The sequence below is a fragment of the Triticum dicoccoides genome, chromosome 2B, assembly GCF_002162155.2.
Source record: "Triticum dicoccoides isolate Atlit2015 ecotype Zavitan chromosome 2B, WEW_v2.0, whole genome shotgun sequence".
In the NCBI taxonomy this organism is placed as follows: Eukaryota; Viridiplantae; Streptophyta; class Magnoliopsida; order Poales; family Poaceae; genus Triticum; species Triticum dicoccoides.
The window spans coordinates 93,160,051-93,176,116 of record NC_041383.1 but is presented as its reverse complement, the minus strand read 5'-3'; positions in this window follow the sequence as shown (position 1 = coordinate 93,176,116).

Here is a 16,066-nt window from a genome sequence, read left to right as displayed (position 1 = left end):
GCGGGCCTCGGTGGGCCGGCGGCGGGGCGCGGTGGAGCAAGGCCACGCGGCGGACGCGGATTCATCGTGGGCGAGCAGGGCGGACGTGTCCGGCGCCGGGCAAACACGTCCGGTGGCGGTGAGGGGAAAATTAGGGTTTCGGGGGGATTTGATCCGCGAATTTGGACGGGAGGCACATATATATAGATTCTGGGAGCTAGGAGAGTCCAATTGAGGAGCGGTTTTCGCCCACACGATCGTGATCGAACGATCGAGAGCATGGAGGGGAGTTAGATGGGTTTTGGGCCACTTTGGAAGGGGTGTTGGGCTGCAAAGAGAAAGGGGGGTTTCGGGCTACGCGGTTAACCGTTGGAGTATCAAACGGACTCCAAATGGCACGAAACTTGATAGGCAGTCTACCGGTGGTATACCAAGGCCGCTTGGCAAACCTCGGGCCATTCCGAGAAAGTTCAACACCCACTCACGAAGAGAGGCAAGAAGGGGACGCCGGATGACATAGGAGCACCGGATTGCAAAACGGACAACGGGGAAAAAGCTCGGATGCATGAAACGAACACATATGCAAAATGAGATGCACATAATGACATGATAAAATGCAACACGCAAGCAAATGACATGGCAATGGCAGCGAATAACTGGCGGACACCTGGCGCATCGAATCCGGGGCGTTATAGAAGGTGCCGGGGGCCAGCGAAGGCCTCCACCCCAAAAGGCATCTGGATAGTAAATCCGGAGATACCCCGTCTCCCTCCGCCCAAGAAGGGGAAGAGGAGAGCGTCTCCTCCCGTTCGAAGAGAGGGTGGCATCGGATGACACCGAGGAGGAGCAGCCTCCTCGCGCCCCAAAGAAGCAGTGCATGCCCAAGTTGGTCTTGCCTGATGATAGCTTGGACCTTGATGAGGAGTCGTCTGCGTCCGAACAGGTTCCAAAGAGGAATACCAGGGTCAAGCCTTCCGCTGCCAGGTACAAATTCGGGTATTCCCTTGACACTTATTCCATTAGTCCATTGTTAATAGTGTATATGCGTTTCATGTTGCAGCCCACCGCGTGACCTCCCCATTAACGAAGTCTCTGAGGGGGCCTCTCCGCTGGCCGAACTGGTGGAGAGCGGGGCTGCATCGTGCTCACCGCCTCCTCCGGCCATCGGGGAGACTGGGGAGGTGCTTTCCCGAAGGACCCCTCCCAGCCCGGACAAGGGAGGTGGTGGTGACGAGACTATGGCCGATGTCAACACCTCGGTCACCAAAGACTAGGAGGAAGGAGCCCTCCTGGTTGATAACCCACAAGTATAGGGGATCGCAACAGTTTTCGAGGGTAGAGTATTCAACCCAAATATATAGATTCAACACAAGGGGAGCCAAAGAATATTTGCAAGTATTAGCAGTTGAGTTGTCAATTCAACCACACCTGAAGATTAAATATCTATAGCAAAGTGATCAGTAGTAGAGATAGTTTGATAGCAGTGGTAACAGTAACAGTGGTAACGGTAACAACAATAATGATTTTTTAGCAGTTGTAACGGCAGCAATAGCAATAGTAACTCAACAAGAACAATATGTGGAAAACTCGTAGGCATTGGATCGGTGAATTCGTTGGATGATATTCATCATATAACAGTCATAACCTAGGGCGACATAGAACTAGCTCAGTTCATAAATATAATGTAGGCATGTATTCCGTAAATAGTCATATGTGCTTATGGAAAATAACTTGCATGACATCTTTTGTCCTACCCTCCCGTGGCAGCGGGGTCCATAAGGAAACTAAGGGATATTAAGGCCTCCTTTTAACAGAGAACCGGAACAAATCATTAACTCATAGTGAATACATGAAATCCTCAAACTATGGTCATCACAAAAAAGTATCCCAATTACTATCATACTGGGGTTTACGGATCATAACACATAACAGGCGCATATGACTTGCAAGATCGGATCTAGAATATAGATATAATGGTGAAAACATAAATGGTTCAGATATGAAATCATGGCACTTGGGCCCTACTGACAAGCATTAAGCATAGCAAAGTCATAGCAACATCAATCTAAGAACATAGTGGATACTAGGGATCAAGCCCTAACAAAACTAACTCGATTACATGATGAATCTCATCCATCTCCTCACTGACCAGCGAGCCTACGAAGGAATTACTCACTCCCGGTGGGGAGCATCATGGAATTGGCGATGAAGGAGGCTTGGTGATGATGAAAACTGAAGATTCCCCTCTCCCGAGCCCCGAACGGGCTCCATATATGGCCTCTCGACGAAGAACAAGAGGTGGCGGCGGCGGCTCCATATCGTGAAACGCGATGAAAATTCCTTTCCTATTTTTTCTTTGAGAATAGGATTTTATAGCATGGAAATTAGGGTCAGAGGGGCGTCGAGGGCCCCACAACCCACCAGGACGCGCCTGGAGGGGGTGGCGCGCCCTGGTGTATCATGGTCAGCCAGGGCCCCCCTTCGGTGGTTCTTCGTTCTATATTTTTTATTCTGAAGTAATTTGATACGTCTCCAACACATCTATAATTTATGAAGCATTCATGCTATTTTATTATCTGTTTTGAATGATTACGGGCTTTATTATACACTTTTATATTACTTTTGGGACTAACCTATTAACCGGAGGCCCAGCCCATATTGCTGTTTTATTGCCTGTTTCAGTATTTCGAAGAAAATGAATATCAAACAGAGTCCAAACGGAATGAAACCTTCGGCATCGTGATTTTTTGGAAGAATATCATCCTGGAGAATTGGAGTTCACGTCAGAAGACCCTCGAGGAGGCCACGTCATAAGATTCCCCCCTACTGGGCGCGCCCCCTGTCTCGTGGGCCCCTCGAGGCTCCCCCGACCAAATTCTTTCGCCTATATAAGCCTACGTACCCTAGAAACATCGGATATCAAGATAGATCGGGAGTTCCGCCATGGCAAGCCTCTGTAGCCACCAAAAAACCTCTCGGGAGTCCGTTCCGGCACCCTACCGGAGGGGGAACCCATCACCGGTGGCCATCTTCATCATCCCACGCTCTCCATGACGAGGAGGGAGTAGTTCACCCGCGGGGCGAGGGTATGTACCAGTAGCTATGTGTTTGATCTCTCTCTCTCTCTCGTGTTCTCTCTATGGCACGATCTTGATGTATCGTGAGCTTTGTTATCATAGTTGGATCTTATGATGTTTCTCCCCCTCTACTCTCTTGTGATGAATTGAGTTTCCCTCTTGAAGTTATCTCGTCGGATTGAGTCTTTATTTGAGAACACTTGATGTATGTCTTGCCGTGTTTATCTGTGGTGACAATGGGATATCACGTGCCACTTGATGTATGTTTTGGTGACCAACTTGCGGGTTCCGCCCATGAACTTATGATAGGGGTTGGCACACATTTTCTTGACTCTTCGGTAGAAACTTTGGGGCACTCTTTGAAGTACTTTGTGTTGGTTGGATGAATCTGAGATTGTGTGATGCATATCGTATAATCATGCCCATGGATACTTGAGGTGACAATGGAGTATCTAGGTGACATTAGGGTTTTGGTTGATTTGTGTCTTAAGGTGTTATTCTAGTACGAACTCTTTTATAGATTGATCCGAAAGAATAACTTTGAGGTGGTTTCGTACTCTACCATAATCTCTACGTTTGTTCTCCGCTATTAGTGGCTTTGGAGTGACTCTTTGTTGCATGTTGAGGGATTGTTATATGATCTATCTATGTTATTATTGTTGAGAGAACTTGTACTAGTGAAAGTATGAACCCTAGGCCTTGTTTCCTATCATTGCAATACCGTTTACGCTCACTTTTATTACTAGTTACCTTGCTGTTTTTATATTTTCAGATTACAAAAACCTATATCTACTATCCATATTGCACTTGTATTACCATCTCTTCGCCGAACTAGTGCACCTATACAATTTACCATTGTATTGGGTGTGTTGGGGACACAAGAGACTCTTTGTTATTTGGTTGCAGAGTTGCTTGAGAGAGACCATCTTCATCCTACGCCTCCCACGGATTGATAAACCTTAGGTCATCCACTTGAGGGAAATTTGCTACTGTCCTACAAACCTATGCACTTGCAGGCCCAACAACGTCTACAAGAAGAAGGTTGTGTAGTAGACATCAAGCTCTTTTCTGGCGCCATTGCCGGGGAGGTTAGTGCTTGAAGGTATATCTTTAGATCTTGCAATTGAATCTTTTTGTTTCTTGTTTTATCACTAGTTTAGTTTATAAAAGAAAAACTACAAAAAATGGAGTTAAGTTTGTCTCATACGCTTCGTCTTTTTAATATCGTGAGTTTGATGGTAAGGAAAATTGTGCTCAAGTGCTAGAAGAAGAGTGCATTAAAATGCTTGGTACTGAATCTTTGAATGATGAGCATGATTGCAATGTTGTTAGTATAAACTCCTTGAATATCCATAGTATTAATGATGATTGCTCTAGTCATGATGAAAATATCTCTTATGAGCATGTCATTTTTTGTGGAGTGCATGTTTGCATGAACACACCAAATAGAGAAGATATATATTGCAAGAGGCATAAGCATTTAGAAACTAAATGGTTGCAAGAAAGGCTAGATGTGAGTGCTGAAAATTTAAAATTCCTTTGCCGTACTTGTGAACTTTGCAATGAACGTGGTCATTTACATCTCCAATGCAAATTGTTTCATGACCGAATCGTGTCCAAAAGTTGTGATGATTTGATTTCCCTTGCACATTATAATGAACTTAGTTTGCTTTTGGGTTATGAAGAGTTGAAACGTTTAACTAAGCCCATTCCAAAATTTAATCTTGCGCATTTCCTTGATATTGATCTCGAAAAGTTTTATATGTTTTGTGCGGAGAATTGCATTGAAAATTCTTATATTGCCAATTACCTAAAGAAAAGAAAGCAAATAGAATACGATGAGAATACTAATGAAAGGGAAGAGACTTCCCAATCTCCTCCTATTATTTCTTATGATGAATCAGGTAACGACGAGGAGCTTTCTATTCAACCAATCTCGTCAATAAGGAAGAGGAAGGTTGAACCCACACATAATATGAAGAAGAAAAAGAAAAGAAGGAGCAACAAAGGTAAAAAGGTATCCCTCCCAAATGATGTTGCTCCTACTACTCATTGTGATGATGTTAATTGCTTTACTATTGGTGCTATCCACATTTTTAATGATGAGAGTGATTATGCTTATGATATGAAAGGGCCCAAGCTTGGGGAAGCTATGTTTGATGATGATGAAATATTTGAGAATATATTTGCTGAAATTAATGTTTGTCCCAATCTTGGGGATGCTATGTTTAATGAAGATGATATTTTTAGCATCCCAAGTTTTGATATGCAAAGTTGTTATGATGATAGCATGCCTCCTACCTATGATGATTATATTGATGAAAGTGGGTTTGGAAGAGTGTCAACTTTAGGAAGTAGTGATCCCACTATTTTGGAGGATTTTGAATTTTATTGTGATGAATACGAAAGTGTATTTGGAAGAGTGTCAACTTTATTTAGTGATTCCACTATCTTGGGAGAGGTTTCAATCGATTATGATGAGAACGAAGTTTCTATTTATGATGATTATTGTGATGAAACTTATGCTATAAGAAGTAGTGATGATTATATTTATAAAACTTGTCATGATTATGATTACCCTTTTTCTGAACATTATTCTTTTAATATGGAAACAATTTTTAGTGTTCAAGTCTCTTATGATACTCCCACTATTCCAAATGAGAAGAATTTTGCTTATGTGGAGAATAGTAAATTTTCTATGCTTGTAGATCATGAATATAATGCTTTAGGTGCTGGTTATATTGTTGAATTCATTCATGATGCTACTGAAAATTATTATGAGGGAGGAACATATGCTTGTAGGAATTGCAATAATGTCAAGTTTCCTCTCTATGTGCTTAAAATTTTGAAGCTATGCTTGTTTTACCTTCCTATGCCAGTTGATTATTGTTCCCATAAGTTGTTTGCTCACAAAATCCCTATGCATAGGAAGTGGGTTAGACTTAAATGTGCTAGTCATATGCTTCATGATGCTCCCGTTATGTTTCAATTTTTATCTTTTATGTGAGCATCATTGTCATCATCATGCCTAGGTAGAAAGGCATTAAAGAAAAACGTTTGTTGGGAGACAACCCAATATTTATACTTACTGTTTTTGTGTCCACATGATTATTCTACTGTAGTAATCATGTTTTATAGCTTTTGTTTCAATAAAGTGCCAAGTAAGACCTTTAGGATAGCTTACGGTGATAGTTGTGTTGATCCTGCTGAAAATCAGAAACTTTTGCACCCAGTAAATTAGTTTTGTTAATTCACAGAAATGTGCTCTTGATATGATTCGTTTTGCTCTGGATTTGTACACGAATTTCATAGGACTTCCTAATTTTGTAGGATTTTTGGAGTTCTAGAAGTATACGTTTGATACAGATTACTACAGACTGTTCTGTTTTTGTCAGATTCTATTTTCTATGTGTTGTTTGCTTATTTTGATGAATCTATGGCTAGTATTAAGTGGTATGAACCATAGACAAGTTGTAATACAGTAGATATTACACCAATATGAATTTAGAATGAGTTCATTACAGTACCTAAGTGGTGGTTATATTTTCTTATACTAACGGAGCTTACAAGTTTTCTGTTGAGTTTTGTGTTGTGGAGTTTTCAAGTTTTGGGTAAAGATTCGATGGACTATGGAATAAGGAGTGGCAAGAGCCTAAGCTTGGGGATGCCCAAAGCACCCCAAGGTAATATTCAAGGATAGCCAAAAGCCTAAGCTTGGGGATGCCCCGGAAGGCATCCCCTCTTTCGTCTTCGTTCATCGGTAAATTTACTTGGATCTATATTTTTATTCACCACATGATATGTGTTTTGCTTGGAGAGTCATTTGCTTTTGTTAGTATTTGCTTTCTGTTATTTAGAATAATGTTTTGCATCTTTAGTTTCAATAAAAAAGTCAAGGATAGCCTTTGCCATGCTTATTTTGCTAGTATACATGTTGCTGTTTGAAAACAGGAAGTTTACCGCTGTTGCAAAAATTCCCTAGAAAAGTCAGAGAATGGTATAATGTTGAAACTTTTTTCATAATGAGCTCTGATAAATTTACTACAGTCGTAATTTTATTTCATAATTTTTGGAGTTAGGGAAGTATTGATACTCTTGCATTCTTCACAGACTGTACTGTTTTGGCATATTGCTGTTATGTTTGCATTGTTTGCATATGTTTGCTTGTTTAATGATTCTATTTTAGGATAGGAGTATTAAATATGCAGATTCATTTAGTATGAAATGTTGAATAATAATTTAGTGATTTGTTACAGTAGAAAATGATAAGGTTTTGCATTGGTTTATACTAAGCTATCTCACGAGTTCTTGTTGAGTTTGGTGTGGATGAAGCTTTTGATAAAAAGGGAAACCATGATATGAGAGGAATTAAGGAGACACAAAAGTTCAAGCTTGGGGATGCCCAAGGCACCCCAAGATAATATTTCAAGAAGTATCAAGCATCTAAGCTTGGGGATGCCCCGTTAGGCATCCCACCTTTCTTCTTGAACAACTATCGGTTAGTATCGGTTGAGCCTAAGTTTTTGCTTCTTCACATGAGTTGTGCTATCTTTGCAATGTTATTTTATTTTGCTTTGCTCGCTGTTTGAATACAATACCAAGATCTGAAATTCTTTAATGAGAGAGAGTCTTCACATAGTTACATAATTATTTAGCTACTCATTGATCTTCACTTATATCTTGTTGGAGTAGTTTTTCATTTACTCGTGTGCTTCACTTATATCCTATGAGTAAATTGTTGAATGAGTTGATTGTCATAAATCTGAAATTATATATGCCTCATTTGCTTATCCCATGGGGAGTAATGACTTCACGTCTAAGAAGTAGAGGTTGTAAACTTATTGAAGGTTAACAAGCATTGTATTGGTCATTTGAACAATTCATGAAAGAATATTGAAGGAAGAGAGATTTCGCATATAAATATACTATCTTAGACATCTTTTATAATTGGGAGCACTCATTAAGTATTACATGCTAAAGAGTTGATGTTGGACAAGGAAGACAACGTAATGGGTTATGTTTTTCGACATCTTAGTTAATGTATATTGTCATGGATCATTCAAACATGTTGAGCTTGCCTTTCCCCCTCATGCTAGCCAAAATTCCTTGCACCAAGTAGAGATACTACTTGTGCTTCCAAATATCCTTAAACCCAGTTTTGCCATGAGAGTCCACCATACCTACCTATGGATTGAGTAAGATCCTTCAAGTAAGTTGTCATCAGTGCAAGCAATAAAAATTGCTCTCTAAATATGTATGATCTTTTGGTGTGAAGAAAATAGCTTTATACGATCTCTTGTTATGGAAGCAATAAAAGCGACAGACTGCATAATAAAGGTCCATATACAAGTGGCAATATAAAGTGACGTTCATTCGCATTAAGATTTTGTGCATCCAACCCTAAAAGCGCATGACAACCTCTGCTTCCCCCTACGAAGGGCCTATCTTTTACTTTATGTCTTTTACTTTATGCAAGAGTCAAGGTGATCTTCACCTTTCCCTTTTTCAATTTATCCGTTGGCAAGCACTTTGTGTTGGGGTGATCCTGATATATATATCCAATTGGATGTAAGTTAGCATGAACAATTATTGTTGAAATCACCCAAAGGTGAATACGTTGGGAGGCAACACTATAAACCCCTATCTTTCTCAGTGTTCGATTGAAACTCCATAACCATTAGTATTGCGTGAGTGTTAGCAATTGTAGAAGACTATATGATAGTTGAGTATGTGGAGTTTGTTATTCCTGAAAATAAGATGAATTGTAATTGTTTGATGACTGAGAATGAAGTTTGCTAGTTTTCAAGAAAGTTTATGGTCTATGCTTTGACATGTGAATTGCTTGTTACTTTATCGTGAGAAGTTTTATGAGATGAACTACTATTATGACATATTATCATGCTAGAAAAGGTGATTGAAATTATCATTGATCAAACTTGTGCACCTTCTAGCATTCACACTTCATAAATTCTTTCTTTATCATTTACCTACTCGAGGACGAGTAGGAATTAAGCTTGGGGATGCTGATACGTCTCCAACGTATCTATAATTTATGAAGCATTCATGCTATTTTATTATCTGTTTTGAATGATTACGGGCTTTATTATACACTTTTATATTACTTTTGGGACTAACCTATTAACCGGAGGCCCAACCCATATTGCTGTTTTATTGCCTGTTTCAGTATTTTGAAGAAAAGGAATATCAAACGGAGTCCAAACGGAATGAAACCTTCGGCATCATGACTTTTTGGAAGAATATCATCTTGGAGACTTGGAGTTCACGTCAGAAGACCCTCGAGGAGGCCACGAGATAGGAGGGCGCCCCCCCTACTTGGCACGCCCCCTGTCTCGTGGGCCCCTTGAGGCTCCCCCGACCGACTTCTTTCGCCTATATAAGCCTACGTATCCTAAAAACATCGGATATCAAGATAGATCGGGAGTTCCGCCGCCGCAAGCCTCTGTAGCCACCAAAAAACCTCTCGGGAGTCCGTTCCGGCACCCTGCCGGAGGGGGAACCATCATCGGTGGCCATCTTCATCATCCCGACGCTCTCCATGACGAGGAGGGAGTAGTTCACCCTCGGGGCTGAGGGTATGTACCAGTAGCTATGTGTTTGATCTCTCTCTCTCTCTCTCTCTCTCTCTCTCTAGTGTTCTCTCTATGGCACGATCTTGATGTATCACGAGCTTTGTTATTATAGTTGGATCTTATGATGTTTCTCCCCCTCTACTCTCTTGTGATGAATTGAGTTTCCCTCTTGAAGTTATCTTATCGGATTGAGTCTTTATTTGAGAACACTTGATGTATGTCTTGCCGTGTTTATCTGTGGTGACAATGGGATATCACGTGCCACTTGATGTATGTTTTGGTGACCAACTTGCGGGTTCCACCCATGAACTTATGCATAGGGGTTGGCACATGTTTTCTTGACTCTCCGGTAGAAACTTTGGGGCACTCTTTGAAGTACTTTGTGTTGGTTGGATGAATCTGAGATTGTGTGATGCATATCTTATAATCATGCCCACGAATACTTGAGGTGATAATGGATTATCTAGGTGACGTTAGGGTTTTGGTTGATTTGTGTCTTAAGGTGTTATTCTAGTACGAACTCTTTTATAGATTGATCCGAAAGAATAACTTTGAGGTGGTTTCGTACCCTACCATAATCTCTACGTTTGTTCTCCGCTATTAGTGGCTTTGGAGTGACTCTTTGTTGCATGTTGAGGGATTTTTATATGATCTATCTATGTTATTATTGTTTAGAGAACTTGCACTAGTGAAAGTATGAACCCTAGGCCTTGTTTCCTATCATTGAAACACCGTTTATGATCACTTTTATTACTAGTTACCTTGCTGTTTTTATATTTTCAGATTACAAAGACCTATATCTACTATCCATATTGCACTTGTATTACCATCTCTTCACCGAACTAGTGCACCTATACAATTTACCATTGTATTGGGTGTGTTGGGGACACAAGAGACTCTTTGTTATTTGGTTGCAGGGTTGCTTGAGAGAGACCATCTTCATCCTATGCCTCCCACGGATTGATAAACCTTAGGTCATCCACTTGAGGGAAATTTGCTACTGTCCTACAAACCTGTGCACTTGCAGGCCCAACAACGTCTACAAGAAGAAGGTTGTGTAGTAGACATCATAATTCTCCAATAAGTTTTGTCCAAATCCGAGAACTTCTCACTACTAGGGAAAACCTTATACACAGAATCTTAGCAGTAGCGTGGTTTAAAAACAAACACTACTGCTAATTAGCAGTAGCGAGCTCCAGGAAACCGTGCTACTAACACCCAGATAGCAGTAGCGCTCTAGGTGAAACAAGCGCTACTACTATAATTGCCACAGCGTTGCCTCCAGGCTAGATATAGTAGTACCGCCCTTCTCCTAGACGCGCTACTGCTAAAGTACTCAGTAGCAACATTTTTCTTCAAAACTCGCTGCTGCTAAGTATCACCGCAACTAATTAAGTTTAGTCCCATACCGCTAAGCGAACAAGGTGTTTACCACCTTAAATATGCTACTTCTCAAACTATCTCGAGCACTAGGTCTTCATTGAACTATATGTGTAGGATTTGTGGCTGCAATATGAATCCTCGCCTGTACCTATACAGGTACTGTGAGGATTCATGTTGACTATTTAGATTCTACACAAAAAGATCAATGATGACCAATGTATATTTTTGATGTTTTTATATGCTTAGACTTATAGCATTTTTCCAGGACAAAGCGGTACTGATATTGGGATAAACAAAAGAAATAGTTGCTTCCTTTAGTTGTAGCATTTTTTTCTAAAACACACTATAGCTAAATTAGCTATAGCGTGTTTCCTTAAGAGTGCTACTGCTAGTTCGACTTAACCACCCGCCGGCTCAAAATTTTGCTAAGTCCTCCTTCCCCCCTGTTCCCCTACTCATCTGTCGCCGCCGCCTGAGCCCGAGCCTTCCCTCACCCTCGCTGCCCGAGGCCGCCCTCAACCTCACCGTCGCCGCCCGCAGCCACTCTCGACCTCACCGTCGCCACCCTCGACCTTACCGCCGCCGCCCGAGCCCGCCCAGGACCGCCGCCTCCCGATCCTGAGCCAGCTCTTGCTGCCCCTACGCCCGTCGCCGAGAATCTCCACGCCACCGTCTCTCCCCTATCTGTGTAAGCCCCCACCCCTCCCCCACCCCCTCTCTCTGCTTAGTTAGTAGATGTTTTTAATAGTAGTAGATTTTAATTTAGGGTTCATAGATAATGATTTTTAGTAGTAGTAGATGTTAAGTAGTAGTAGTGATGGTACTAGTTAACTAGGGCAGTATGGTTAATAGTAGATGTTTTTTACCATGTATAATGTAGTTTTTTTTTTACTGTTTTTAGTATGTGTTTAAAATAATTAGTAAGTAAATTAATAAACTAGTTGAACTAGTTTAGTTTTAGTTGAACTAGTTTAGTAAGTAAATTAATAAACTAGTTGAACTAGTTGAATTAATAGAACTAATGTATTTTTATTAAGAAAATTAATATAACTAGTTGAACTACTTTATTTTTAGAAAGAACTAGTTTTTTTCTATTTATAGTAAGTTTATATTTAGTAAGAACTAGTTGAATTAATAGAACTAGTTGAACATGTCATATTTGTTGTTATTTTTTTAGTTTAAGCAATTATTCGGGATGTATTAGTGATAACTTATAGGGTTTTTGTTTTTGCAGAAATCAAGGAGCCCCTCCATCATCCCCGCCATCGTCCCCGTCACCGACCCCCTCCGACCTCGAGGTGAGACCAGCCAAATCTCCATGTCAATATGAGTCCTATAAGATATGATGTAGATAAAAACATGTATATCTTGTGTTGCTCAAATAGGATATGTGGTTGCCCAAGTGGCCGGTCATGTTCAGGTTACACCTTCGAGTGGCCTATGTTTTGCCGGAGTGTTGATTAATTTCCGTTCCGGCAAATTTCAGGCGCTCGATATGTCTTGTTTTCGCAAAGGTCATGCCGGAATTTTCCGTGAATTTTGGCATGACTTGTGCTAGAATATGTAGGAAATATCGAGTGGCTTAGATTTTCTAGAAAGATAATTAAACAATATTTTGGGTTGACTTTAAGTCTGTCGAGGCCGAAGAATCCCGACTATTGTCGTGGGGGTCGTTTCTCCTTCTTCTCCGGGTGCTAGACAATTTGGTGTAATGCACTAGGGGAAGGAGGAGTAACAACCAAGGTATGTGCGACAGGTTCCTTGACCTGGACGAAGATCGACGCTTCAGCATTAAGCTCGAGGAGACCTTAGATGTTGAAATGGTACGCAACAACGACAATTGTTTTTTTCGTAATTAAGCACGACTTCAACTATTTCAACGTGTACTTTTCCTCTTTTGCAATTCGACTAGCTTATCCCATGCTATGCAAGACGCTATGTCTTGGAGAGGATGGGTTTTGAAGACCATGAAAGTATGGAAACGAAGAAAATTCACCTAAGGACCCATCATGGTATGGATTTTGAAGTAAATCTATACAATTTGAGAGCGTAACCCATTTTGGTTGCAAGAATTGGGAATCACTTTGCGAGATGTATGGTTTTTATGAGGGTATGCTTGTCACCATGGATCTTGGTGATCCTGACATCGCCGAAGACAATTTGGACATTTTGGTCCTTGTTGATACGCTTCCAATTCTTCCCCTATGCGAGCTTCTCAAACATAGTTATTAAGTAATTTATATTGTTTATTTCAAAATAGTTGTCAGCTTACTTTCATTCTTCAAAGAATGTGCGGAAGACGGTAGAAAGAACCAAATACACCGAAAGCTCTGAGTTAACTTATCAGGAGAAAAGTCATCTGGTCGCATATTGTACTGATCTTGAGAATTACAATGCCTTTTATCGAACTCCTCCAAATTATGGTGAATAGGTGCCACTAGTGCACGTGTTGAACCACTATAACTTCCATGGAGATATCTTGGTAAGATTTTTTTACTATTATGACATCCGTGCATCTTTTGCATACTTCTAAAACTGAACTACATTGCTAACTACGAAGTTATTACTATGTTTCAACAGAAAATCCCAATGGATTGTGTGCCTCATTTGATGTCTCAGAATGGTCGCCTTGATGTTTTGAACATACAACCAGGTCATCCTATGAGTCTCACCTGTCCATATCTGTCGGGGAAACTGATCCACGAACACCTATGGGACCGGCGGACCGAGCCCCTTTCGGTTCGGCGGGGGGCGGAGGTCGCACGAAGAGCGGATCGAGGCGAAGCACACGAGCAGTTTACCCAGCTTCGGAGCTCTCCGGAGAGATAATACTCCTACTGCTGCTTGTCTGATTATATTCAGTTCTTGCTCGGGAACGCTGAGTGCTACAGTACACACGAGCTACTAACGAGACTGAGCATGTGTGTGTTTCTGCCTTCGAAACCCCCTTTTCACGTTGCGCATGGGCCTCCTTTTATATGCTCAAGGGGTCACCGACAGGTGGCAAAGTAGACAAGGGTAAAAATGGAAAAAGGAGGGTGGTTGGTACAGCTACCTGTACAGTGTATCCTACCTAACCCTGACGGCAGGGGACAAAGGCATTAAATGCCCGTCTGTGTCGTCCAAACAGTGCAGAAAGGGACCGTCAGGGGCACCACCGCTTGCCACGATGGCTACCTTGTCAGCGTCGCATGCCACCGCGCACCGCTGGCTGCACAGGCTCTTGCCACGCGCGCCTGGGAAGGCCCCAGGGCGACACGTTGGTGGATGTGCTGGAGCATGGGTACGGGGTGGCCGCTTGCCGCGGCAAGCGCCTTGCCGCGGTCGTTGTCTTGTCGCGCCCGGAAGCTTGTCGCTCACCGGGCCTTGCCGGTACGCATAGCGCGTCGTGGCAAGTTCCCTGAGATGCCTTGGTTGGCCTTCCCGGCAAGCTCCTTTTGCCGATGCCTTGTCTCCTTGACTTGAACACTTTGTTCTTGAATGGCTCCAAAGGAGCCACGGAGGACCTTGGTGGTCACCCGGCAAGCCTTGCCGCGGGGGGGCTGCAACTGCCCGTGCACAAGTTCGGGATACTAAGGTACCCCTACTCTAGTACGCCGACAATATCAGATTTCCAAAACTGGTGAAGACATGGTAATCAAAGAATGGAAAAAAATGTGTGGACAATGATAAGGAGGTTCCTGGAAGCAAGATTGTGCAAAAGGCAAGAATTGGAGACATGATAATATCCATTCTCCATAATGGAGAGTCAGGGGTATCTTGTTTTATGCTATTTTACCTAGGAGAATGTAGTAGGTCCTAGCTAATACTCATGATCATGTGCTAAGGTAGTAGGTCCTAAGATAATGTAGTAGGTCCTATGAGGTACAATATGTTTATGAGAGTTGATGATGATGAGTAGTTGTGATTATGTCTAGTGACCAACTTGTATGTGATGTCTCATTGATGAAAACAATGATCATGAGGAGGTGTTATATGACAATGATGTATTATGATGATAAGTTGTTAATGATATGGTATGATGATGATATATTATATCATTGGGTGAAAGAACCGCAGATTAGTTTCAAGTGGATGTCCATCCACTTGAAACTAGTCCACGGTTCTTTCTCCCATTGATGTAATAACTCATTATGATGTAAAATCATTCTCTAAATTGCTGCGGTGTGAAAACTTGTATAAAGGTGTATGAATACAACATGAAATAAAAAAAATACGAAATAATAGTAGTAGCGTGTTCTAGGAGAAGCGCTACTACTAATTACCAATAGCGCTCATACCACAAAGCGCTGCTACTAAGTCGATATAGCAGTAGCGCGGTCCAAACCACACTACTGCTAATCTTTAGCTGTAGCGCCTTACTAGTAGCGCCGCGCCCCACGCTACTGATAGGCTTTAAACACGCGCTACTGCTAGGGTTTTCCCTAGTAGTCTTTATTTCTGCACAAAAACAACACCATGATAGTTCTGCCGAAAACAACGTCACTCGGGTTAGTTTCATTCATTCATGCAAATTAGAGTCCAAAACAAGAGCAAAAACATTAGGAAAAGTAGATACGACGGAGACGTATCAACTCCCCCGAGCTTAAACCTTTGCTTCTCCTCAAGGAATTCAGTTGACAAACTAAAAGTGATAAAGAATAAACTTGTACGAACTCTTTTGTTCTTGTTCAGATAAATAAGCTTAAGTAGCACCTAGGTTTTCAGCAAAGATCACGACTAACCTTTGATAACCCACAAGTATAGGGGATCGCAACAGTTTTCGAGGGTAGAGTATTCAACCCAAATTTATTGATTTGACACAAGGGGAGCAAAGAATATTCACGAGTTTTAGAAGTTGAGTTGTTAATTCAACCACACCTGAAAGACTTAATATCTGCAGCAAAGTATTTCGTAGAAAAGTAGTATGTGATACGTCTCCAACGTATCTATAATTTTTGATTGTTCATGCTATTATATTATCTGTTTTGGATGTTTAATGGGCTTTAATATGCTCTTTTATATTATTTTTGGGATCCACGAGGCAGGAGGGCGTGC